The sequence below is a fragment of the Suncus etruscus genome, chromosome 11 (assembly GCF_024139225.1).
Source record: "Suncus etruscus isolate mSunEtr1 chromosome 11, mSunEtr1.pri.cur, whole genome shotgun sequence".
Classification (NCBI taxonomy): Eukaryota; Metazoa; Chordata; class Mammalia; order Eulipotyphla; family Soricidae; genus Suncus; species Suncus etruscus.
Genome location: NC_064858.1, coordinates 9,599,437 through 9,625,081, shown reverse-complemented (window position 1 = coordinate 9,625,081; position 25,645 = coordinate 9,599,437). Strand labels below are relative to the sequence as shown.

General features: G+C 47.0%; 1 protein-coding gene across 1 annotated transcript in view; it reads left to right on the top strand.

Annotated features, from left to right (window-relative positions):
• The window catches only part of AKAP13 (A-kinase anchoring protein 13), a 102,539-nt gene that overhangs the window by 32,514 nt on the left and 44,380 nt on the right, over positions 1–25,645 (top strand). The gene's annotated exons all lie outside the window — the stretch shown is intronic.

The window sequence follows — 25,645 nt, the reverse complement described above, 5'->3', positions numbered from 1 at the left end:
TTGTGGTGCTTCTGCGTGCAAAGTCCACACCTCAGACCTTTGACTTATCTTCCCCACCACAGTTTAGTAGTTCTGAATATATTCACAGTCTTACAAGACTCACCACTGCCTGTCTAATTTTAGAACATTAGCATCACTTCACAAAGAAACTTTGTACTCTGGTTTCTAGAAACCTCTGTTTCCTCACTCCACCCCCACCCCACCCCACCCCACCTCACCTCACCTCACCTCCTGCCAGTTACCCATCTACTTTCTAGCTATGGGTTTGCCTTCCTGGAACTTGAAAGAAATGATAGGGGCTGGGGACATGGCTCCAAGTGATCTGTGGCCTTGTCGGGCTCCTTTTCACCAAAAGCAACCTGTTCTCACCCTGGTGGCCCAGATAAATGGGGAGAAGAGGAAATGGCTCTCTGGAAAGGAAATAATCCACTCTGGGTGGGTCTTTCACCCACCTAGCATGATGCTGCAGGGTCTGCCTGTGTTGCGACAGAAAGAGATTTCTTTTTATTATTGAGTAGCGTTCCTTGTTCTGGACATACTGTATTTTGTTGTCCATATGGACCGTTCAACTTTATTGCTGTCATGAACATATGGCTCTGAACAGCTGCGTACAAATTTGCATGGTGATATGTTTGCATATGCTTAGTCATAGGTTGGTTGGTTCCCCTAGCACTTCTGCATTTGGTAATGGTGAATTTTCAAAACAACAAAATCTTTCTTCAGGGTCTTTAGGTTTATCTTATTACTGTTTATAGTGATTAAGTATAAAACAATGGGGCTTAGAACTTTGGGGCTGGGAAGAGTGTTTGAAGGGCTGAAGCACATGCTTTCAGCTCAGATGTCCAGAGATCTATCCCAATCACTGTGTGAACCCTTCTCCCCCGGGCTAAAGCCTAGAATCTACAGGGATTCTTAGGCCTGCTCTGCTGGGAGGAGAGCACTGCCTGAGGCCACCTCTGAGAGGCTTTAAGGGAACTGGTGCTGTAAGTTAGTGATATTGTCTACACAGATCCTTTGGGTGATCTTGGCCTTCAGGAGGCAACTGGTATCCTGGATTCCACTTGGGAAGAAGCAGAATTTTCCTTCCAGCTGCCCCTCTGGGGGACGACAGAGCTGGGGCTGCCTGGCTGCTCTGCTGGCAGTGTCTGTCTGGGCAGTGAGGCAAGCAGGGTTAGGAGGTGGGAGGTGCTTGCTGCTGCCCAGGGTCCTGTTAGTGACTCATGCTGGGCGGTTCCCACTGCTGCTGCTTTCCTCAGACAGATGCTGTGATGCCTCAGGAGACAGGAGCACACACCCTGCAGGATCCCCTCCTTTGTTTCCAGAAGCCCCTGAAAATGGAAGGAACAAACTCACATCCTTGAATTCAAATGCCTCATGTCATGTCTCTGGGTAGACTATGGGCTGTGCTGCATCTATGTGCTGGGCACATCTTGTCTGGCACAAAGAAGAAAATGGTGTCACTTCAGGGGGAAGAAGGTCCTCCTTCCCTTCCTTGTCTGCTCTTCCCTCTAGTTGGAGTGGTTGGGAGAGACACTCTCACCTTGCAAGTGGGTGCCTGACCCTTTGAGCCTCACACAGGCAGCTAAGGTCAGGCAGGCCTGGGAGTTGGGTTTATGATCTAAACTTACACAACAGGCCAGGGGACTGGCAGGGACAGTGCAGGGTGTGCCATCAGGTTGCAACCTTGTGTGCTGCTGCCAGAGACCTCTGCACCTGAGTGCAGTGTGTGGCTGCTCCCCTGGTGCAGAAATAGCTCTGCTGGCCACAGAAAAGCCTCTTCTGGGTTCAGTCTTGTTTGGAGGGAAACCCTCCATCCTCTAGGCTGCCTCACATGCTTTGAATGGAAGAGAAAGCCTTGGCGTCCCGCTTTCTCCCTTTGCCATTTTCTTTGGCATGTTTGCATGGGGGTCAGCAGAGAGATATCCACAGCTGAGTCTTGCTGGGTCGTGAGACACACACTGCTAATACCAGGCCCCCATGTGTCTATGGAATGAATGGGTTCCATGACACAGTACTGCTGATTCTAGACGTTGAAATTCATACAGTGTTCAGGGAGCATGAAAAACTTTCTGGCATTGTATTGCTGGGGTTTTGGAGACTCCCCGACAAGCAGTGGGCCTGCCTGAGAACAAATGTGCTATAGGAGGAGAGGGTGTGGGAGCCCATCACCGCTGAAATGTGCTATAGGAGGAGAGGGTGTGGGAGCCCATCACCGCCCTGCTCTGGCTGGAGCTCTGGTCATTGTCTGCGACTCAGGGCCTGAGGCCAGAAGCCTTTGCCTCTAAAGCTGCTTCTCTTTCTGCTCCGCACCAGCCCTTCCCTGTGCCCACTGTGGCCCTGGTTATTGCTGACTGAGCTGGCACTGGTGCCACACCAACCATTGGATTTTTGTGACATATTCTGCTGTGTCACCAAGACCTGTCCACAGGTTAGTCCACAGTTTGTTTGCGACATGGCACCCCCTCTTACAGATACCAGACAGCCTCTACTGACAGCTTTGCTGCAGGCCAGTTCTCTACAGACAGAAAGAACCAAGCTGTGGTTTTTGGTCTTCTGAACCGTTTTGGTGACCTGCCTTCCCTAAATGTCAGGGTCAGGTGCTACCAAGTGTTTTCTCTGCTTTTGCCCCAGTGCACAATACGGTTGCCCAATATACCCTGCCTTCCAGTTCCTGAAGAACCTGTGGCCAGATGGCTAGGTGGCATTGATGCCCCGGATATTAGCTTTGGAGACCCTTCCCCATGAAAACATGTTTTCTGGTGGTCAGGAAAGCATGGTAGTCCTGTTGCTTGGCCCAGGGCAGCAAGTCAGAACTGCCCACATGACTGTCGAGTTTTTCTCTTCAGTGTGTGACCTCGAGCGTTAGCAAAGAGCTTGTCTCCCTGGGATAGCTGCTCTATCCCTTGCTTGCAGTTCCTTTTCTAGAATCCATTGCTCATTAGCCACATGGAATGGTTAATCCAGCAAGTGGTTTTATCTTTATGAGATTCCCTGGGTCCTATGCAGACCACTGAAGAACAGAGGGGGGCAGAGAGATAGCACAGCAGGAGGACACTTGCCTGGCTTGTGGCCAGCATGGGTTCTATCCTAGCATCCCATGTGGTTCCCTGAGCACCACTTGGAGTGATTCCTGAGTGCAGAGTCCGGAGTCAGCCTTGAGCACCACCGGGTGTGGACCAAAAACCAAGCCAACCTGAACTAAAACTTTGTGTGTTGAGCATTAGGTTTTAGGGAGAAAGTAACACACACTGGATCCAATCGTAGCCACATTACCCAGCCTCTCTTTATGAAACTACAAGGTCAAACATCAAATTAATCAAATTTCTATTTTTGACTACTTTTACAATAGTACTAATATATGATATGATCCTAGAGCAGTGAGAGCTGTGTTGGATGGACTCTTTGGAATTCTCTGTAGTCGAGAACACCCTTTTCCTCTCCTGCCTCCAGGGGGCGAGCTTGCCTTCCTTTCTCTTCCTTGGGCAAGCAAGACTCGTGCTAACTTCTGCTCCTCCTCCTCTTCCATCCTCGTCCCACTGTGTCCTGGAGCAGTCCAGGGAGGTGGTAGTGGCCTTGGTTGCCTTTTGGGGGGGCCTACTGCTTGTTCACCTAAAAATAAATTAAATCCGTGGGGCTAATGAATGTTTCTTGTATCCTCCGGGAGCCTCTGGCCCGCCCTCTCCCCACTGCACTGTCTAATCTGCGCAGCCTTCACTTTGGGGCATGTGCTTGTGGGAACATGAGCTTCAGCGTTTGGACACTCCAACAGAAGAAGCTCTGGGGCCTGCAAGACCCTTCCACAACCCTCTGTCTGACCCCCAGAAGGGCTAGGAACCTGAAGGCTCCAGCTGTGTGGGTACTTTGCAGGAGACAGTGCTGCCGATGTGGTTCTCACAGCAGAAAGGGCAGTTTTCTGCTGCACCAGTTGGAAGTGACTAGGGTGGTGGCATCGAAGGGATCTAAAAGATATGCAGAGCTCTTCAGGGTAGGGTGGAACAGCAAGGCAGGTGGAGGGAGAGCCTCCAAGCTGGAGAGGCCCTGGTAGCACAGGTCACTGTGAGCTCAGTTTCTTTGTCCCAGTGGGCCACATGATGTTGGGCCTTCTGAGTGTGGCTTGTTCAGGGACAATGCAAATTTGATCCAAACCGGGCCCTGGGAGTTAGCCAGGAATATATATAAATACTTCTTTTCTTGACTTTTCCCCCTTCATCTCCCAAGAAGAGGCTCTCTTCTCCTCACGGTTAACTCTTTACCCTCTCATTCAGCTGATCTCTCCCTCCGAGATTTACTTGTGCCTGCTGGTTGGATCGCTCCATGTTAGGGCCTTGAGTGCCTGTACTCCTTGGGCCCTGTGGTGTTGCGAACCATCAGGCTCTCCCTGGTGGTGCTTGTGAGGATGCATGCGGGGCCAAAGTCTGAACTGAGCCTGGTGCGTGCAGTGTGGGTACTGAGCTCAGCTGTATCTTTGGTCTCTGTAACAAATTTTTTTTTTGTTTTTTTTTTTTGTTTTTGGGCAATGTTCAGGGTTACTCCTGGCTCTACGCTCAGAAATCGCTCCTGGCAGGCTTGGGGGACCATATGGGATGCCGGGATTCGAACCACCGTCCTTTTGCATGCAAGGCAAATGCATTACCTCCATGCTATCTCTCTGGTCCTGTAACAAAAAATTTTAAGTGTGAAATTTCTTGATGGTTTTAATTGTTACTGATGAAGAAGTTGCTGTTCACATAGGGATTCTTCTTGTTGAAAATGCCCTACATGCTGTACTGTGATCCTGGCTCTTAGAAGTTTAATTCAACTTCTAAAGAAGCACTTTTCAGGACCTAGATTGCAATTTTAAATAGAAGCCATGATCAAAAGTTGATCTCAATCTTATGCTTTTCACAGTCATACATGTCTATATGCAAACTCTTTGGGTGGGACAACAGCTACAGGAAATGTGTTTATTGGATTGGACAATGTTATTGGCTTGTTCAAACACAGGAAGACTTGAGGGGATCATGGAAGTTGAAGATGGTCTTCTGTGTCATCCTTTGGTCAGCCCAGAGTTGGATGTGACCAACATCCAGCACAGAGAAGCTCTCTGTGGTGATATTGGAGCATAAGAAGATGCTGGAGAGAAGAACGTTGCATAAAGGAAGTTTGGTGGGATATCCTCCAGCTGGCTTCCCCCTGGGGATTCTTCCTGGGCTGTCATCCCAAGAGCTCATAGAGGGAACCAGAACCAGCACCAGTGACCCTGTGTTTGTGGAGTCCTGGCTTACAGGGAGTACTGGACTATGTCCCTAATCCCTGGGGCCTCTGAGATGACCCTTCCTGGGGTCTCTCCACCCTGTTAACACTTGCCACCATCTTTCCTAGGTACTCTTGGGTTCAGTGAAACGGAGATTGTGTGCTCAACATGAGGAGACTGGTGTCTGGTCTGAGAAGAGACCTGGAAGGCTTTTATTTTTTCCTCCTGCTTTTCTATCTTCTGACCTTTGCTCTCCATATCAAATAGTGAAATATCTTTTTTCGTTTGTTTTGTTTTGTTTTGGGGCCACACCAGTTTGATGCTCAGGTGTTACTCCTGGCCATGTGCTCAAAAATTGCTCCTGGCTTGAGGGGGAACCACATGGGAAGCTGGGGGATCAAACTGCGGTTCGTCCTAGGCTAGCGCTTGCAAGAGACACCTTACTTCTAGTGACACCTCTTCGGCCCCATAAATAGTGAACTGTCTGAACGGTGTATTTTGGCAAAGACAACAGCAAGTTAGTTCAGACATTAGTCCAGCAGAGTGCCAGGATGGGAGGATTCTGGGCCTTCAGTGTGCTGCCATGAAACCAAGAATAAAGAAGATTCCCTGGGGATCAAGAACCTCCTCCCTCTTTTCTCGAGTGCCAATAGCTGGGCAGGGATGGTCTGTTACCAGAGACTGGAGTTGCTAGCGTGACAGGAGGGAATGGAACCATGCTATGTCTCTGTCTACAATCTCATAATGTTACCACCAATAAATGTGTCAGTTTGTAGCTCACCGCTTTTAGATTAAGGGGATATCAGAATTATGGCTGTGGTTGGTGGCAGTAAACCTCTTCTCCTTTCATCTGAAACGTGGCACTACAAACTAGAATTGGGCAAGAGTAAATTGTGCATTTTTCTCCACCAGGTTTGAGAAAATCTCTGTTTCCCCTTTCGTTCTTGTTGACTCCACCCTCATTCTGGGAGCTGTTGTGGGAGAGGAGGATTCGTCAGTTGCAGACACAGGCATTGGGCCAGGAGGCATTGAGCTGTGGTTCAGAATCCACACCCATCTCATTTCTCACTTCTGGGGCTCATGTCCAGGGGCCCACTGATCTCATGATGCTCAGGGGGCTAGTGTGCCCCTCAGGAAGAGAAAGGTTCCTTGATTTCACAGCTCATCTTCTCTGCCCCACCATAGGAATTCTCGAACCCCTTCTACACAGAGCCCTTTCTTTTTTTTGGGGGGGGGTCCACACCCGTTTGACACTCAGGGGTTACTCCTGGCTATGCGCTCAGAAATCCCCTCTGGCTTGGGGGGACCATATGGGACGCCAGGGGATCGAACCGAGGTCTGTCCTACGCTAGCGCTTGCAAGACAGACACCTTACCTCTAGCACCACCTTCCCGGCCCCACAGAGCCCTTTCCTAGTTGGTCACTCATGGTGTCCAAGCTCAGAAACTGCCATGGGACTTTAGACAGCTCTTCCTGAGCCAGAATAGAAGGGGCCAGTGAGGGGCCCTGATGGACACCTTAATTGGAATCAGGGCTAGAATGATAGCACAGTGGTAGGGCGTTTGCATGCACACAGCCGACCTGGGTTCAATTCCGGCACCTCATATGGTTCCCTGAGCCTGCAGGGGTGGTTTCTTTCTTTTTTTTTTTTTTCTTTGGTTTTTGGGTCACACCCAGCAGTGCTCAGGGGTTACTCCTGGCTCTATGCTCATAAATTGCTCCCGGCAGGTTCAGGGGACCAAATGGGATGCCGGTATTTGAACCACTGACCTGCTGCTTGAAAGGCAAATGCCTTACTTCCATGCTACCTCTCTGGCACCAGGGGCAATTTCTGAGTGCACTGCCAGGAATAACCTCAGAGCACCGCCCAAAAACAAACAAACAAAATAATTAGAATCAAATGTGATAGCTCAGTAAATCAATTTCTGAGCTCAGTAAATTAAGGCAGAATTTACATCACATATCCAAAATGCTCCAGTTAGAATGCAGAAAGGAATCTTGAAGATAGGTCTCAGGTGTGAACATGTTAAAAAACTCTGCTCTGGGGACTGGAGTGATAGGACAGTGGTAGGGTGTTTGTGTTGCATGTGGCTGGCCTGGGACGGACCTGGGTTCGAGCCCCGGCATTCCATGTGGTCCCCCGTGCCTGTTAGGAGTGATTTTTGAGCACAAAGCCAGGAGTAACCCCTGAGCGCTGCTGGGTGTGGCCCAAAAACCAAAATCCAACAAAACAAAACAAAAAAACCACTGCCCCGATCCTTCAGAAGAATTTGAGGTGCCTTGTGGCCGGAGAGGAGGAAGTGGAGAGAAGGGGGGTGCTGCTGTCTTTGTGACAGTTCCTAAAAGGAAGGGAAAGAGAAAATAGTCTCACAATGAAGTTCTGTATCTTAGCTCTGGTTTGGCTATGAAATGATTGGTCGCTGCAGTGTTTCAATTTTCTAACTGAGGAACTAACGGTTCAGTGGTTCCAGATGTTTCTGATAAAAACCTGGACTGTCGCCCCAGCAGCGAAGCTCAGAGCATGGGTTGGCCTCTGCGGGGGAGATGAGCCAAGCTGAGCCAGAGGGGAGCAGCTCTGACCCCCATACTTGGCACAATGAGTCTCCATGCAACACAGACACTGTAAGGACAAATGGGCAAAGCACACTCGGTTTCCAGCCCAGTGCCCACGCTAGCAGAAAATGCTAAAGCCCATTCTTAGAATTCATCTTGAAGCCAATATCTGGATCATTTCAGTGGATTAGGTCATTTGGAACCATTTTTCTGTTGTGTCCTCAACTTCTAGAGGATAGAGATTGTGTTATTGGTTTCCTTCGTTTGCCTCCACTGTGGGGCCCCAAGCATCTGTGGAATCGATCAGTGGGGATCATCTTCCTTTGCCTGCATAAGGCATGGAGGAGAGCTGACTTCACTGTCCATGTCGCTGATCCCAGAGGGCTGCCTGGGAACTGGGGAAGCAAGAAACATTTGCTTCTGATTAAAGCTGCTGGCAGGGCCAAAGCCCTAAAAGGATGGAGAGCCCTATTGGGTATGGCAGGGAGCAGGGTAGTTAGGATGGTCTCCAATGAGTGTTCCCCTTCTCAGTGCCCTAGACTCTTCCCTGGGCTCTTCCAGTTAGTCGTCCCCCCCCCTTCCCCCATGCTGGTCCGTTGCTTTCTTCCCTCTGGGTTTGCTGGGGCAGGACTGGGGTACTGACCTTGTGTTCTCCCTCGCATCATTAGGTTTGCTTTCTGTGCTTGCTCTGGGGGAAAGCAGCATCTGTCTGTCTGTCTCATGATTGCTGGTAACATCAGCTCCATGCTCTGGAGGTGTGGGCAGGTCTGCTCTTTCCGAGTTCAGAAGTGAAGGCCAGGGGAGCACAGGCCCCAAGTTGCAGTTACAGGTGGGGTAAAGTGAAGTGGAGCTTCATGCCGAGACAACCGTGACTCATCAGGCCGCCTTGGCCACAGCCCCGGAACAACCCAGACAGATTCAAGTATTGGGACTATATCTTTCTTCCTTTCCATGGTGGAGTCTGAGCCACACTGGACTCCGCATACCTCTGAGAGACCTGAGTGTTAGTGGGCTTCTCTTCCCCAAACTCTTGGCACTGCTTTGCTCTGTTCCACTCAGCACTTTCCTGCTAGATCACTTGCCACATGCCAATGAGTTCTGGAATAAGGCTGGACAGAGGAATGTTCAGATGGCCCCCAAAAGGTAGAAGAATAACAGCCATGAATGGGTGTAGGACATGTGACTGTGACCATGTCTCCCTGCTCCTGCAGGGGTACCCCTAGTCAGCATGCAGGGCTTACTTTGTGAACTCTGGAATTTTCTGTGAGACCTACCTCCAGACACTGATGAGTTTGCCACCTTTTTCTGGGTCATGCAGAACTTGCGGTCAGTCGTTCACCCTGCTGAGTTGTGGGCTTGGCTGGTGTGGCACCGCCCAACACTTGATGGGGAGCAGGTCTCTGGTGCCTGCATGGGGGGTGAGCAGGGCGCCCCACCCTCTGTTCATTGTCCCATGCCTGGAAAGTCATAGCTTGTGCACTGGCTGCCAGACAGAGACCTTTTCAGAGGACACTGGAAGGAGGAGGAGGAGGAGGAGGAGAGGAAGCAGCTTGGAAAAGGAGGCCTTGTTTTTCCCTCTGTCTGCATGAATCATGTTCCCACCACTGCAATTAGGTTTCCGAACCTCCAGGGCTGCTGGTGTTGAGCTGCAGGGCGAGCCACCCTGGAGGGGCGGGTCTGGGGCGGGTCTGGCCAAGTGGTCTGGAGCTTGAGCCTCCCTTGCCTCGCCCCTGCCTTCAGATCCTGGCCTGCCACTGGGAGAGCAGCTGGGCCCAGCTCCTCTCCCTCTCCCGAAGACCAGACACAGCCGCACCGGCCTCCACTGGGTTTCCGTGACTGGAAAATTGATTTTTCTGATCTTTGTTGGTTTTTTTTTCCTCCTTTTTTAAGCTAAAACGGACTTTAATGAGGCGCTTTTCATGTCATCTTGTATACCTCTTTTTCCTCACTTTTTCCTGATCCAGCACAACGTGGATTTTTACTACCTGCATTGGGGACCCCCAAACCAGCCGATCATTATGCTGAACCAGTTCAGTTTCCTTCTGTCTTTGGGACCAGCCCATTTGGGGCTCAGGGGGGCACATCACTTTCTGCGCCTAGGTGTGTGAAGCTGAGCAGTGGGAAGCAGGCCTTGTCTGTATTTCAACTCCTCATCTCAGTGCTCTGAAGTTGCTGCCAAGTTCATAACCTGGTTCGTGCCACAGGATTCTTTAAGGGCTTCAAACCTTAAGGGTCCGGGCAGGACTTCTGGTTGCACAGGATCCCCCAAGTGAGTTGGGGGGGTCCCTTCTCAATTCTCTTTGGGTTCCTCTCGTCCGCACTAGAACACAATGTATGAGCGACACAAGAGGCGTTACAGCCTCTGTGACATCTCCAAAGTGGACCGGACGGTGGATGTGGTGCTGCTGAAGGTAAGCACCACTCCCAGGCCTGGTCAGAGAAGACACTTGGGGGCATATTTGGGCCCAGACAGGGTGGAGCGTGGAGCTCAGCACCACTGAGCCCCTGATGAAATGCCATCAATGGAGTCTGCTCAGGGTAGCCCTGTAGAGGGAGACATGGGCCTTCAAGAAGGGCCCCGTCAGGGTTTCTCTGTCTCCTATCCGTTCCTGCTGCCTTGCCTGCACAGTCCTCCTGGAAAGAACTGTTTCTTTTCCTTGGAGGGTCTCTTTCTGGCGTTGCTGTTGGAGTGGAGTGGAGCTAGGCTTGGCCTTGGTCTAGCTGCTGGCTGCTGGTTGGTGGGAGCCAGTGGGAGCTGCATTTGTTTGTTTTCCGGTGTCACTGGTGTAGTCATCCTGGCAGAAGAGGGGAGGCAGAGACTGGAGACTCTGAGACCCCATGCCTCTAGGCTAAAATTAGCAAGAGCTCCCTTAACCCCCGAGGGGGAGTCTGGGAATGTTGGGAACCTGGGCTCAGTTTTTGGAAGTTCAGTGGTTTTTCTGACCCTGGCGAGGCAGTTGGCAGGCTACCAGGTACCTCCCAGTCCAGCCTCCCTATGACTTGGAGGCAGAGTGGGGAGTTTTGGGTGCTGGGACCAGGACAGGGCAATGGGTTTCCTTCCTGCTCAGACACTGCCAGACGGTCTCTGTTTGTTTCTCATGGGGCTGTTGTGGCCAAACATGGGCTGGGGGCTCAGGGCAGAGCAACTGGTGAAGGACTGGCATTTGGTGGTAGGTGTCTTCTGCCCCTCTCAAATCTAGGTCAGGTGCCTAGGCCCTGGGAGGGAACCCTTGTCTTTTGAACCTATTCCCAAATGGGATTTCTCTGAATTGTATCTGTGTTTCCATTTTTGCCCTCAGAGATTTAGGAGGCTTCCATGTTCAGGGGGCTTTTGTTCAAGCCCAGGATACTTGGTCTGCCAGGGGGGAACAGGAGGAAAAAGGCAGTGAGGGAAACTGCAGTGTCCATTGGACATAGCAAATGTACAGAGCTATGCAGTGAGCCAGGGCCTGGCATGGGTAGCCTTGCCCTTGCCCTTGCCCTCACCGGGCACGCTGGGCTTCATCTCATCCACACTTGCTGGACAGTAAATACCCGTTTCCTAAAGAACTTAGGTTTTTATTGGATCTGCCCTGATGAGGAAGGAGATGTGCTTTTTTTTTTTTTTTAAGCCACAAGGTCCTAGCTAACGAAGATGGAATTGATATTTTCTTGATTAGTTTAACTAAGAAAACAAACCTGTGTTTGTACTCCTCCCAGCCCCCTCACCAAATTGCCAGTACATAATGAAAGGGTTTTGGTAAAGAAAACCACTTCTCAGAAAATAGGCATTTATTACAAATAAATAAGCACCAGGAGTCCCTAAAGCACCCTATTTTCTTGTTTCAAACCAGATGGGCAAATGTGTTAATTGGTGCCCACTGAAAACTATATATTAAAATAGTAATAGTGTCCTGTTGAATGCTAGGCATGGAGTTAAATGTAAGGGACACATAGTTATTTGTTTTGTTTATGTTTTGGGGCTATACCTGACAGCATTCGGATTATCTCTGGCAAGCTCTGGGGACCATATGGGATGTTGGGGCTCAAACCTGGGTTAGCTGCATACAAGGCAAACACCCTATACACCATGCTATTTCTCTGGCCCCTCAACATAGTTTTAAAAAAATGCCCTTATTGGGGCCGGAGAGATAGCATGGAGGTAGTGCGTTTGCCTGGCATGCAAAAGGACGGTGGTTCAAATCCCGGCATCCCATATGGTCCCCCGAGCCTGCCAGGAGCAATTTCTGAGCGTAGAGCCAGGAGTAACCCCTGAGTGCTGCCGGGTGTGATCCAAAAACAACAACAACAACAACAACAAAAAAAAAGCCCTTATTTCTTGAAGACAATAGACAGAGGGGATTGGAAAGTGACTTCCATCAGTGATGGAGCTAAGGGGCTAGCTGTCTCCTCCATAGCCAGAGATAGGGGAGCGTTGTGAGGTGCTGCAGGTCCTTAACTCCAGAGTATCACTGGCCACTGTACTATGGGAATGAGGAGTAGATAGATGGCCAAGACAGGGGCCGGGGGCCACTTAGGAGACAGGGCTGAGCTGCTAGGCTAGTCTTTGCTCCCTCAGAACACCTGGGGTCTCCATGGGTGTTTGGGAAAGCCCCGATGGCATGTGGGGCATGGATGATGCTGGTTGGGGCACACAGTGGCATTTCCAGGCCTGAAAGGGAGCAGCATGCAGAGCTGCGAACCTTCTTCCTGTTGGCACATATGGCTCGTACTCCCATCTGGGAAGCAGTCATTCAGTGGCAGTTTTCTGTAGGTTGTGCAGCACATACATTCTTGGTAACTGGACTCAAGCCCACCGGGATGATTTTCCAAGGCATGCTTTTCTACTTGTCCTACGTGGCTTCCTCTGGGCATCCAAGTTCTTCTGTTACCTGGGTATGCATCAGTTTGTTCTTTTTTTTTTTTTTTTTGGTTTTTGGTTTTTGGGCCACACCCGGCGGTGCTCAGGGGTTACTCCTGGCTGGTCTGCTCAGAAATAGCTCCTGGCAGGCACGGGGGACCATATGGGACACCGGGATTCGAACCAACCACCTTTGGTCCTGGATCGGCTGCTTGCAAGGCAAACACCGCTGTGCTATCTCTCCGATCAGTTTGTTCTTATGATAGTTTCCCTCTCTGACAGCTCATGGTGGAGTCAGGGTGTGTAGAGGCCCTGGAGCTCAACTTTCTCCCTAGAGTACTTGCATGAGGTTCTGCTACCCCTCAGGTCCTCCGAATAATTCTCTGGGTCACTCAGAATAATTCTCCACTCTTCTCTTACTTGACCTCTTTGTGTTGGGGGCTTGTGCCCCAGGTTTTCACTCTGCCTTCACCCATGGAGTAATCTTAACTCACAAGAACATCTGGCATTAGAACCCTTTGCAGACCACTTACCAGAAGGAAGGGCCCAGGCCCTGGGATTAAGGATGGGCATCGACTGGCCTGGTTCGAAGAATACTTCCATTTTACTAGCATTATTGCTTGCAATTGGAAAAATCCTGTACCACCAAACTGGAGCGTAATTCCTGTTCTTGCAGTTCATAGAGAGGTGTGGTTGTTGCTAGGAATTTGGTGTCCAATATGCAGAGGAGACGCTCACTCAGCTGGGAGGGACTTTGCTCCAAGATACTTGTGCTCTGCAGCAGGAAAAGACATGAAGAGAAGGGTTGGCGGCAGATCCTGTCTGCATGGGAACAGTTGGGTTCCTGGCTGGGACTCAGTCCACAGTGGGCTCTTGCTTCCTTTGCTCAACCTCATCTGGGCCAAGTGCCCCAGACAGCCGCCAGGGAAACACAGACAGGCAGTGGCTGGGAAGGTGGTGTGTGAACATGAGCCACACCCTTAGGATGCTCGGATAGAAACAGTGAAACACTCCCAATAATAGGCAGTTCTTGCAGAATGTCTGCCTATTTGCTAGGGTCAGAGCGTGTGTATGTGTGGTGAGGGCCCCATGCCAACCCCCCACTCCCAGCTTGTGTGGCATCTGTTCAGACATGTTGCTGGGTCTGGCACTTTCTATGAGGGCCCATGTTCCACATGTGTGAACTCACTGAAATTTTTTGGGTTTCATACGTGTCATTGTCCTAGGTCTAGTTGTCTATGAAAATTGTGGACAGAAGATTCAGTTTATTTTTCAGTTGAAAAATCTTAAATCGGAGCAGAGTGGGAAAGTAGGTTTTAAAAACTTATTGCCCAGGGGGAAACTTTTTTAAAGACCCCTGCCAAAACCTAAACCATGGATATTTAATAGCAGAGTCTGTTTTCCTCATTCCCAGCTATTTGCTGGACATTGAGTCCCCTTAGCCCCCTTCTCTCCGGCCTGTTCAGTCTGTTGCCAGACCCACATTCAGGGTAGAGAAGCTTGTAGTCTTCATCTTGGTTTTCTCATTCTCAGGTCTCTCATTGGTGTCCACACCACTGTTCTTCCCAACCTCTGTCCCCCTCCCCCCTTTTTTTTTAGCGCCCCACCCCCCACCCCCGACCAACCTCTGCCTTTTAATTCTGCCTGGGTGTGAGTGTCTTGCCAGGCTTGAATGTGTCTTGCCAGGAAGAATGAAGAGATTTGGTAGTACAGAGAATCCAATTCCCCACTGTTCTAGATGTCCCCTTTGCAAAAGACTGGCCTCAGAGCAGATGGTAGAGGTGGAGCATGGAATCCTCAGGGATGGAGCATGGGGGGTGCATACTACATACTCCCTCTTTATTCTCTGGTGGAGCAGAGTTATTGTGGCCACATCTCCTGTCTTGCCTCCCTTTTGTTCTCGGATATCCTGTGCTGCTCAGAACCCCTTCTCTAGGGCAAAGGGCTCGTGCCAGGGTCCTGGGGCTTGCCCCAGAGCCACCAACAGGTCAGGCCCCTCCGTGTGTCCCCTGGGTCTGGCATCCAGCTGCTTTGCTCTTTGTTTCTGTGTGACCTTACTTCTGGCCTCCTGTGGGCTCGGAAGCTTCTGCGTCTTGAGGCCTCCTCACCTAAGTTATTTGTAACCTAAGTTACTTGCCATTTTTTCCGAAGGCTCCCAGCTTGTCTCTTTTCAGTTCGGCCCTTCCTAACCTCTGCATGGGCTCTGTGGTGTCTATAGTGTGCTGTCAGGGTACCCTCTTCTTCAGTTTGGTTGTCTGCAGGCCTGGGTATGTTCCATGTTAGGGCTATGGGACCCAATCCTGGCTTACCTTTCTGCCTGCTGTCCTGCCCTGCCAGCCTGTTTGGAATGTGCACCCTTTTTGTGGAGCTTGCATGTGCCCTCAGTCAGCGGGATCGGGGACAGAGGGTCACCACTGCTGGCCCCCAGTGCACCCGGCTGACATGCTGTGTCCTCCAGAGACAGCGTCTGTGCTGGCAGCTCATTTGTGTTTCACAAAACTTTATTCACCAGAAATGTTTCTAAGTCAAACAATAGTTTATTTTCTTCCAAGCCTTCTGCATTGTTTAATACACTTAGCCGGACTTGCTCCCTTGTTCTTGCTGTGAAAAGTGTTTGACAGTAGTTTGGTCCAAAGGTGCCAGAGTCCTGCAACACTGGGGTGGGTGGGTAGTGGAGCCTCCCGACTACCCCTTTTCTGTACCCGGTTTGTAAATGAAACTGATGATGTCAGATCCCAAGATGTTGAAGTCACTGGTGAGGTCAGATTTGCTGGATGTAGAAGTCATTGGTGAGGTTGGATTCCGGCCAAGTAAGGTACTCACAAAGACGCATCCACCAGCCACTTTGAGAGAGTAATTGTTTATTGTAAGTGGGAAATGGATATTTATATTAGGGGAGAGTAGAGTGTCAGCCAATCAGGTAGGATGTGAGAGGGGATTAAAACAGGGTGTGTGCTTCTGTGTTTAGGGAAGATGGGGTAAGAGGATTAGAGAAAGCAAGTTGTGTGCTCCAGGTGTTAAAACAGGGTGTGTGCCTAAGGGGATTAGCTACAACTCCCTTTTTTAAATAGAAAAATGCAGAAATATGAGGTAAAACAAAGTAATCATGTCCCAAGGTACTTAGAAAAAAGTGGATGTCTCATCTAAAAGATAAAAGGTGAGGCAGTTTTTTTGCATACATGCAGCAAAAGTTGGGAAAAAATAGAAATAAATAAATTTTTTACCTAAAAATGGTGCCCCTACCTAGGAAGCATCCTTTCATAAGACCAACTACAGGCTCCAGGCATACTAATTTGTCTAACTCTAAAGTCTTTTTTCATGGTCCCAGGAAAGGTTCTCAATCACGGTTGTTGCAGACTTAAGTAATTAGAGATCTTGGTATTTGCACAGATCCTATGTTCAAGTCAGGGTATCTTGAAGTAACTCACCATTGGGTGGAGTCTGTCTTGAAAGCAAGTTATTGCTGTTTTCCAAGATGTTGTGAAGGTGATGAATGAGCCCACCCTGGGACAAATAGGTGCCAAAGCAGTTCTAGGGGCTGTCTGGAAAAAGATCTATTCCTGGTGTAGGTGAAGAAAACCATGTCAGACCCAAATATGGGACCCAAGGTTTAGGGGTGATCAGCCGATGTTTGAGTGACTGAAGCCTAAGTCAGTCAAGTCACTATGGCAAATGTTCAGGATGGAAGGCTCCCCTATAAGAAAAAAATTTGGGGTTCTCATCCCTAACGGATAGTAACTCCTCTCTATATCTAAAATGTCCCCATTTTAGTGCACCCATGCAAAAAAAAAAAACAAACAGTGTCACAGAATATTATTTTGCCTAAGGGGAAATAATAACAAACCAAATTATCGCTATAGCCTAGTTATAATAATAAAACAAAACTCAAGGGCCTGGAGAGATAGCACAGTGGTGTTTGCCTTGCAAGCAGCCGATCCAGGACCAAAGGTGGTTGGTTCGAATCCCGGTGTCCCATATGGTCCCCCGTGCCTGCCAGGAGCTATTTCTGAGCAGACAGCCAGGAGTAACCCCTGAGCACCGTGGGGTGTGGCCCAAAAACCAACAAAACAAAACAAAACAAAACTCAAAGGATACTTTCTATACTATCTAATATGAATTTCTACTAGCAAATCTAAAGATAAGGAGGAAACTACATCTATATAATGAAATATGCAATAAAGAACTATACATATTGAGGAAATACACCTAAGAAATACACAAAGGAGATATACATACCCCATATTTTTTGGCCACACCTGGTGATGCTCAGAGGTTACTACTGGCTATGCACTCAGAAATTGCTCCTGGCTTGGGTGACCAAATGGGACACCAAAGGATTGAACCGCGGTCCATCCTAGATCAGCCACATGCAAGGCAAATGCCCTACTGCTGTGCCGTCATTCTGGCCCCAATCTTTTTTTAAACATATCCCCTTTAAGTATTTTGAAATAGTCTGAGGGAAGAATAAATTCCAGATCACAGCTTCAGCCAGAAACATGGTCTTGTAGAGTCTGAAAAATGGTTCATAGCGGTCACAGATCACAAAATGTCCCAGAGCTGAGTGCCTCAGAAGCTGAAACCAGTTGTGTGCAACAGTCCACAATGAAGGGAAAAAATAATGGAGGACATAGCAGCAGTGTGGTGGTGGCATCTTCCTGGGGTAGAAGTCAGGCTGTAGGTGGGGTTCCTGAGTAATTAAGAACTGAGGGTAGAAAAGAATTAACTAAGGAAAAACAATAAATCAGGGGTGAGAGTGTGAAAGAAAACAATAGAAAAGAATTTGTAAAGTGGTAAGTTGGGGAGGAGGAGAAAGAGAGGGCTATATAAAACAGAAGGAAGGGCTATATACAATATAGGCATTACAGACATAAAGGTGACCACCAAACACACTCATACACACACATAGACAAAGATTGATCCATAGGTTGCATTTGAAAAACTGACCCAGGTGGAAAGGGTCACAGTGCTTCAAAATAGTGCCGGAGAGATAGCATGGAGGTAAGGCATTTGCCTTGCATGCAGGAGGTCATCGGTTAGAATCCCAGCGTCCCATATGGTCCCTCGTGCCTGCCAGGAGCAATTTCTGAGCCTCGAGCCAGGAGTAACCCCTGAGCACTGCCCAAAAACCACACACACACAAAAAAAAAGGTGCTTCAAAATATAAAGTTGGCATGTCAGTGTTAGTCTTCCAATTCATTAGAGTAATTAACATTGAGGAGGAGAACTTTGCTGAAAAAGTTCATTCTTAAAGCAATCAGGGGTTACTTTTGGCTCTGCACTCAGAAAATGCTCCTGGCAGGCACGGGGGATCATATGGGATGCCGGAATTCAAACCACTGTCCATCCTGGATTGGCTGCGTGCAAGGCAAATGCCCTACTGCTGTGCTATTTCTGGCCCAATTTAATATATTTTTAAAGACATTATCATAATGAGCACTGTATTAGGATAGGAGTCCAACAGAATATATCACTGTAATGAGAAACTAGGGCATCCAAACTATATTTCCAAGGATCACTGTGAACAAAAACACTAAAAGTTTATTATAAACAGATGGTATATTAATTAAGACGCTAAAACTTTTTAATAGTGAGCACTGTAGTGGGAGTCTGTATTTTCCCAAAGCATTCCACAGCTGTTTCTGTGGGTAAAAACATCAGAGCATTATAATAGACATCTATAAATAACAGTTAGTTGAACACCTGCTTAATCTAAACAGCTGTATATGTTGCTTCAGGTCTCTTTGAAGCATAAAAAAAGAACACAAGTTGCTGAAGATTTTTAACAAGTTGGAGATCTCTGAAACTTCTTGATCCTCAAATTTAAGCCAACATTGTCTTGCCACATTTTTACAATAGGCTGTGTAATGACCCTTTCCCATATTACTATAATGGTTTAAAACAGAGAATATGTTGTATTCTTTTTTTTGTTTTTGTTTTTGGGTCACACCCAGCGGTGCTCAGGGGTTACTCCTGGCTGTCTGCTCAGAAATAGCTCCTGGCAGGCACGGGGGACCATATGGGACACCGGGATTTGAACCAACCACCTTAGGTTCTGGATCGGCTGCTTGCAAGGCAAGCACCGCTGTGCTATCTCTCCGGGCCCATATGTTGTATTCTTCAGGGTTGTTCTGAGAAGCCATAGTGTACTATGACAAGTCAAGATTTTCTATAGGAAAGTCCACGTAGGTCTGTAGTTTTTTTTTCATCCACTTGCTGTCACAAGAAAAGCGTTTCAGATGTTTTATGAGCACAGGTGGTAACTTCCAAATTTCTGTCTTTTTTAGAGAATCCTGTTGTGTGTTGCAACAAACCTATTATTGTCTCTCAGTTCTTTGAAAAATAGCTTAAGGCAATCTTGCAGTGTGCATTTATCTGTAGATGTCAGAGGCAAGGATAAATGAGTCAAGATCTCAAATGTGCTAGATTCTTGGTTACAGGCCTTGAACTGTGGATTTAAATTGATCTAGGAAAAGTGTAGCAATAATAGACTCAAACTGCTTGTGTCTCTGTGACTTTTGAGTCAACAAGATGATCACTAATTTTCTCTTTGTGTCTTTTCTACTTGTCAGCTTTTTCAAGTCATGATGAAGATGCTCCATCAGGAATAGAAGTATTTCAGGGGATGGAGCTATAGCACAGTGGGTAGGGCTTTGCTTTGCTTACGGCCAACTTGGGACCGACACAGGTTCAATCTCTGGCATCCCATATGGTCCCCGGCCTGCCAGGTGCAATTTCTGAGTACAGAGCCAGGAGCAACACTTGAATGCTGCCAATTGTGGTCCCCAAACGAAAAACCAAAACAAACAAATAAGGAAGAGGTATTTTATGTGGATCTTCTTTTTTTTTTTTTTTTTTTTTTTGTGGTTTTTGGGTCACACCCGGCAGTGCTCAGGGGTTACTCCTGGCTCCATGCTCAGAAATTGCTCCTGGCAGGCACAGGGGACCATATGGGACGCTGGGATTCGAACCGATGACCTCTTGCATGAAAGGCAAACGCTTTACCTCCATGCTATCTCTCCAGCCCCGTGGATCTTCTTTATTGTGCCCTGCAAACTGGTCATTTAGCTTTCTAATGGTCATCTTAAAGTCTTTTGGGTTGAAATGTCTGTGTTGTCCTGCCCACAAGGCTTTTATGATTTTCCTGAATTCTCTGCCACTTTGCCTTTATGCTCCAACGAAATTGACCTGCAACTGTCCTCCTTGTAATGGTTCTGCTAAAAGTAATCAGTCAACCTTGGAATATATATTTTTTTGGTTTTGGGCCACACCCAGTGATGCTCAGGGGTTACTCCTGTCTATGCGCTCAGAAATCACTCTTGGCTCGGGGGACCCTATGGGACACCAGGGGATCAAACCGGTCTGTTCTAGGTTAGCACCGGCAAGGCAGACACCCTACCGCTTGCACCACCACTCTGGTCCCAAGCTTGGGATATTATACAGACGTTGTAATATTGAGTTCATGTAACAAGTGTTTCCTAAATTATGAAGTCTGGTGAGAGCAGGACCAGTTCCCTCATCTACAGAACCAAGGTTATGGACCTGGTCATTTCCATTCCCGATAGTCTTCTGCCTCAGTGTGTAGTTTCAGTTCATTGTCCCTGTTATCTGTTGAGATTACAGTTTGATTCCTTTTGAGTTGTGTGTGTTGGGTATGAGGGTGGCTTATAGTCTTAGCATGTGCCAGTGTCTGAGATTTTTCATTTGTGAGAATTCTGCTTCTGACGAGGCATAGTTGAGATTCAGAGTTTCTGGGCAGGGTTGCTATCTATGGAAACAAGCATGTCCTTTTTATTGAGTGAGGAGATTATCAGCCATCCATTCATTATCAATTTTTACCCAAATAGGTGAATCAATTGTTTTTTGTAACTGAGCATATGCTTTAAAGTGTCTTTCTGAAGCTGTATGGGGTTCTCCTTGTAGAAAATTCAGGAAGTTTAGTGGAAATAATGTTAAGGATAAAATGTCTGTTGATGGCTTGCCCCTTTTTCTATATTTTAATAATTGATTTTTGAGGGTTCTGTGAGTTCTTTCAATTATGGTTTGTCCCTGTGGATTATAGGGGATTTCAGTGATATGTTTGTAAAATGAAAAGTTTTACTGGTATAGGCGGGACATTGTTCGATTTTATGGATTGGGAGATGCCCATGACAGAAAAACATTGTAGCATGAAGGTGCAAACAGCTTTGTCTCTTTCAGAAGTCATTAGTGTTCCCCAGATAATGGGTCTTTGGAAAGTCAATATGTGTAATATCCATTTACCATAATTCATTTGTTTGTAAACCTCAGGGGTTGGCCCCAAGTACATGTTTTTTTTTTTTTTTTTTATTCAGAGGAGCGCACATGGTATACACTTCTAACAATCTGTCTTGCCTCCATGGAATATGATAATTCACATGCAGGCAGTGGTGTTTGTATGTAGTGCTGCATGTTCTTCTGCAGGTGACTTAAAATTGGCATGGCTAAATGGTAAGAATTTCATTTCCTTGAGCCATTGGCCCTGGAAGGTCAGAATGGGCTCTTATGTGAGTGATGAAACTTGGTTCAGAATGCTTATGCTGAAGAGCTTATAATTGCTGAAGCAAATTGTGAACAGCTTGGTTATCAGTATTTTATTTATTTCTTTATTTTTTTATTTTTTGGTTTTTGGGTCATACCCGGCTGTGCTCAGGGGTTACTCCTGGCTATCTGCTCAGAAATAGCTTTTCGCAGGCACGGGGGACCATATGGGATGCCGGGATTCGAACCAACCACCTTAGGTCCTGTATCGGCTGCTTGCAGGGCAAACAGCGCTGTGCTATATCTCCGGCCCCATATTAATTTTCTCTTAAGTATTTTTTTTGTGGTTTTTGGGTCACACTTGGCAGCGCTCAGGGTTTATTCCTGGCTCTACACTCAGAAATTGCTCCTGGCAGGCTCGGGGGACCATGTGGGATGCCGGGATTCGAACCACCGACCTTCTGCCTGAAAGGCAAACACCTTACCTCCATGCTATCTCTCCAGCCCCTCTTATTTATTTACTTATTTATGTACTTATTTATTTGTCACACCCAGCAACACAACACTCAGGTTACTCCTGGCTCTGTGCTCAGAAATCGTTCCTGGCAGGCTCAGGATACGTCATGTGCAATGCAAATACCCTACCACTGTGCTATCACTCTGACCCTCTGGTTATGAGTATTTAAGAGGCAATTTCTATGCTTGGGAACAATATTATCACATAAGCTGAATGACTATTTTGCATGGCTCTGAAACATGATAGTAAGTAATTTAAAGTAGCAAGTTCCACTTGTTGAGCAGACCTGTAATTTGTTGACAGATCTTGGAATCCCAAGGGAGGGATAAATCCAATTTATATCACCTCAAAGCTTTTGAAAATCATTAAATGAGTCCTTATATTTTTCTGATAAATAGAAATCTTTTGGGGAAGCACTGAAGTACGCTCCAATACAAAGTCAAAGTATTTAAATAGAGGCAAAAATCTTTTTTCTGTGGCTATTGTTAAACCAGCAACCTGCAAGCAACTGACAACATATTTATACAAACATTGTAATTCTCTGTCTGTCCGTAGGACAGGCCATGGACTATTGTGAACCGGATGTAAAACCACATCAACAAAATATTGATATATGGGGAGTGAGTTTGCCATACTTTGAGTAAAACCATTCGTTGAAACTCTGCACAGGGCCTCTGTTACTGAGAGAGGAAATTGAAAAGGCAAAGCACTTTCTGAGTGGAAATATAAAAGTCTTTTAATTCCGTTACTATCAAAGGCCAGTCTTTTGCAATGGCAATTTCCCATAGGAACCAAGAATGCATTGACAGCTCTTAGATCAGATAAAAGTGTCCAGCTACCAGACCCTTTTGCATAAAAAAGACAGGGGAAAATTCTGTTTAGTAAAGGAAGTTTCATTGTGTCCCAGTCTTGGCTTCTTGTCAACTTAGCTTCTCAGCACCTCTAGTTTTGTGCTGTTTGTGGGCCACTGGGGAATCCAGATTGGAACATTCGATTTCCATTCGATTGGAATGGTTGCTGGGCGCTCTAACCCAGTGACTCCAATTAAAAAGGCGAAACCTTAGCTAATGGGCTGGAAGGAGGTTGGTGATAAGGCAAAACATCTGAGCTGGTGAAATGAGAGGGGGTTGGGCAAGGGATTTGATATTCCACCCTCCATTGCTTATGCAAATCGTGCCCACAGATGGTCATGGAAACTGGAGTTATGTGTGCTAGAAAAATACCATGTTGATTTTCTGGTCCTAAGCACTTCAAAAGCCTAACGCTCTGGTGAACAGATGCTGGGTGCAAAATACCATCTATTCCTTCCAGGCTATAAGGTATATTTTGCAAAGTCCAATTGCAGGGCCAGATTTTAAAGCAACCACAGAAACTTCAGCACCAGAGTCAAACATTCCAAAACTTTCTGCCCTGAATTTTAAGGGTTAACAATGGGTTTTCTTTTTTAGTTTAGCAGTAAAATCTATTAATGGAGTAGCAGAAGCATCAGGTTTTGTACTTCTGAAATCCCTCCCTGATGCATACTGATTTGCCAGGCCTATTGTATAAGGAAGTAAAAAAATTTGAGCAATATTTTCACTTTTTAAAAAAGTCCTAACTGGGCAAAGAAACAAGAACTATTCTTTCTCCCATGTGGTCAGAATCTATAATTTCTAGATGAACAGAAATATCTTGAAGTGTCATACTACTCCTCCCTATTAGTAGACCCACTTTTCCTGATGGAAATGGCCCTTTTATGCCAGGTCTTATCTTGTAAGGGGAACTGAGCTCGGATTCTGGTTAATTCTTCAGGGCAGGATATGTTGAGGGCACAGCCTTTCTGAAAGTGGCAGGCTTTAATTAGCTTATGTTTGGAGTTCTCTTGTGCCGGGCTAGGAAGCTGAATTATTGACGAAAATGTTCCCTGATTTTGTGGGTCCTGGGATTGGCCCCAGATCTTAGTTTCCTGAGACAGGATGATTAAGTCTTGACCTTGAGGCCATCTAGAAGCTGGAGCAGAAAAGGATTGCATTCTGCAGTCTCTACCTATATGTTCCATTTTTCCACAGGTAAAGCAACTGAACTGAACTCGTGGGGCTGGTTTTAGACCCCTTCCCTGATTGACTAAGATATGATAAGAAGATGAGAAACAGGGGCTGTAGCAATAATACAGCGGTAGTGTGTTTGCCTTGCACGCAGCTGACCAGGATGGACCTGGGTTCAATTTCTGGCTTCCCATATGGATCCCTAAGCCAGGAGCAATTTCTGAGCATATAGCCAGGAGTAACCCCTGAGTGTCACCGATGTGGCCAAAAACCAAAAAAAAAAAAAAAAAGGATGAGAAACAATCTCTAGTCCAATGAAATCCTTTGTCATACTTTGCACAAAGTCCAGGTGCTCTCCTTGGGTGGAGTCCACCATGTCCATTAACTTGCTAGTTATATTCGTTCTGTTTCCCTGAAGATTGCTTCTAAATAGCATAGGTTGTTGATAAAGGGGCAGTGGTGGGTGGGTAAGGACAACTGTATATTCCAATATCCCTACAAGTATGTAGAAATCCCATGACATCTTCTCTCTCCCTAGCATTAGGGCCCTAATGGGACGTAATTTAGTCTGACAATATTCATTCGCTTTGTCAAAGGCTAACATTTTCATCAGGATCTGTTTGCTACCATGTCTTTAATCTGCCTCCAGATAGCCTCTGTCAGTTTCCCTAGAAGTTCTGCATATGACTCAGAAGCTCTCTGGAAAATCTTTGTATAATTATCCTTAAATTTGGCATCAGAATCAGTTTATTCCCAAGTCTTTAACGTGAGCTTTCTGATGAGTCCCAAAACAGCATGGGGATAATTTTGCCTGCGTATTTATTTCTGAGAACTCTCCCTTTTACTTTGAGCAGCTCATAAGACAACCGAATTCCTACAACCATCCTTCCAGAGTGATCTAGGCTATTAAGCTTAGTCTTAGCTCCTTCAGAAAACAATACCTTCTGGGGCCGGGAAGGTGGCGCTAGAGGTAAGGCGTCTGCCTTGTAAGCGCTAGCATAGGATGGACTGCGGTTCGATCCCCCTGTGTCCCATATGGTCCCCCCAAGCCAGGGGCGATTTCTGAGCGCATAGCCAGGAGTGGCCCAAAAACCAAAAAAAAAAAAAAAAAAAAAAAGAAAAGAAAAGAAAAGAAAACCATACCTTCCACTGTAAGATTTGGAAAGCACTCATGCAGGTCTTAGCCATAGTATTAAAGTCCTGATGGGCCCTACACCCACTTTTACTCCAGGTACCAAGGAGTTCAACACGAAATGGAGAAAGTGGACCATACTCCTAACATGACTTTTTTGTTTGTTTGTTTGTTTGTTTTTTGGGCCACACTCGTTTGATGCTCAGGGGTTACTCCTGGCTAAGCACTCAGAAAATGCCCCTGTCTTGGGAGGACCATATGGGATGCCAGGGGATCGAACCGCGGTCCATCCTATGTTAGCGCTTGCAAGGCAGACACCTTACCTCTAGCGCCACCTCACCGGCCCCACCTAGCATGCTTTCTTAAATTCACTGAAATATTCCATATCTAAAGCCACATAGGTTGAAATTTGATTGTTTTCCTGATGGGTCTCTATTAGTGCCAATTACTCTGAGAATTAACAGCTATGGTTGGACGGGTGGGATTCCTTCTACTTTCTCTCTAGAGCTGTGTTGGGGGCAGAGTAAGTAGTGATATTACAGATGTGCTTTCTGATTCTTCATTCGATTGGCTGTCTCTAACTCATTTACAGCATTCGTTTCATTTAGTAAGTCAGTATCAGCTGTTGAAGCGGCTGGCGTCTTCTCTTGCCCAGTGCCAGTGTGGAGAGGGGTGACAAATTACTAGCCTCAGGACTTTTGGCTTGACCACATGTAATTACTGGAAATATGCTATTGTTTTCCCGAGTTGGATGCTTTTCAGAAACAGTAGGGCCGCTACATTTGGTGTGGCTTTAGAGTGTTCGACTTGAATTTTTTGCATTTCACGATAAATACAAATTAATTGCAAG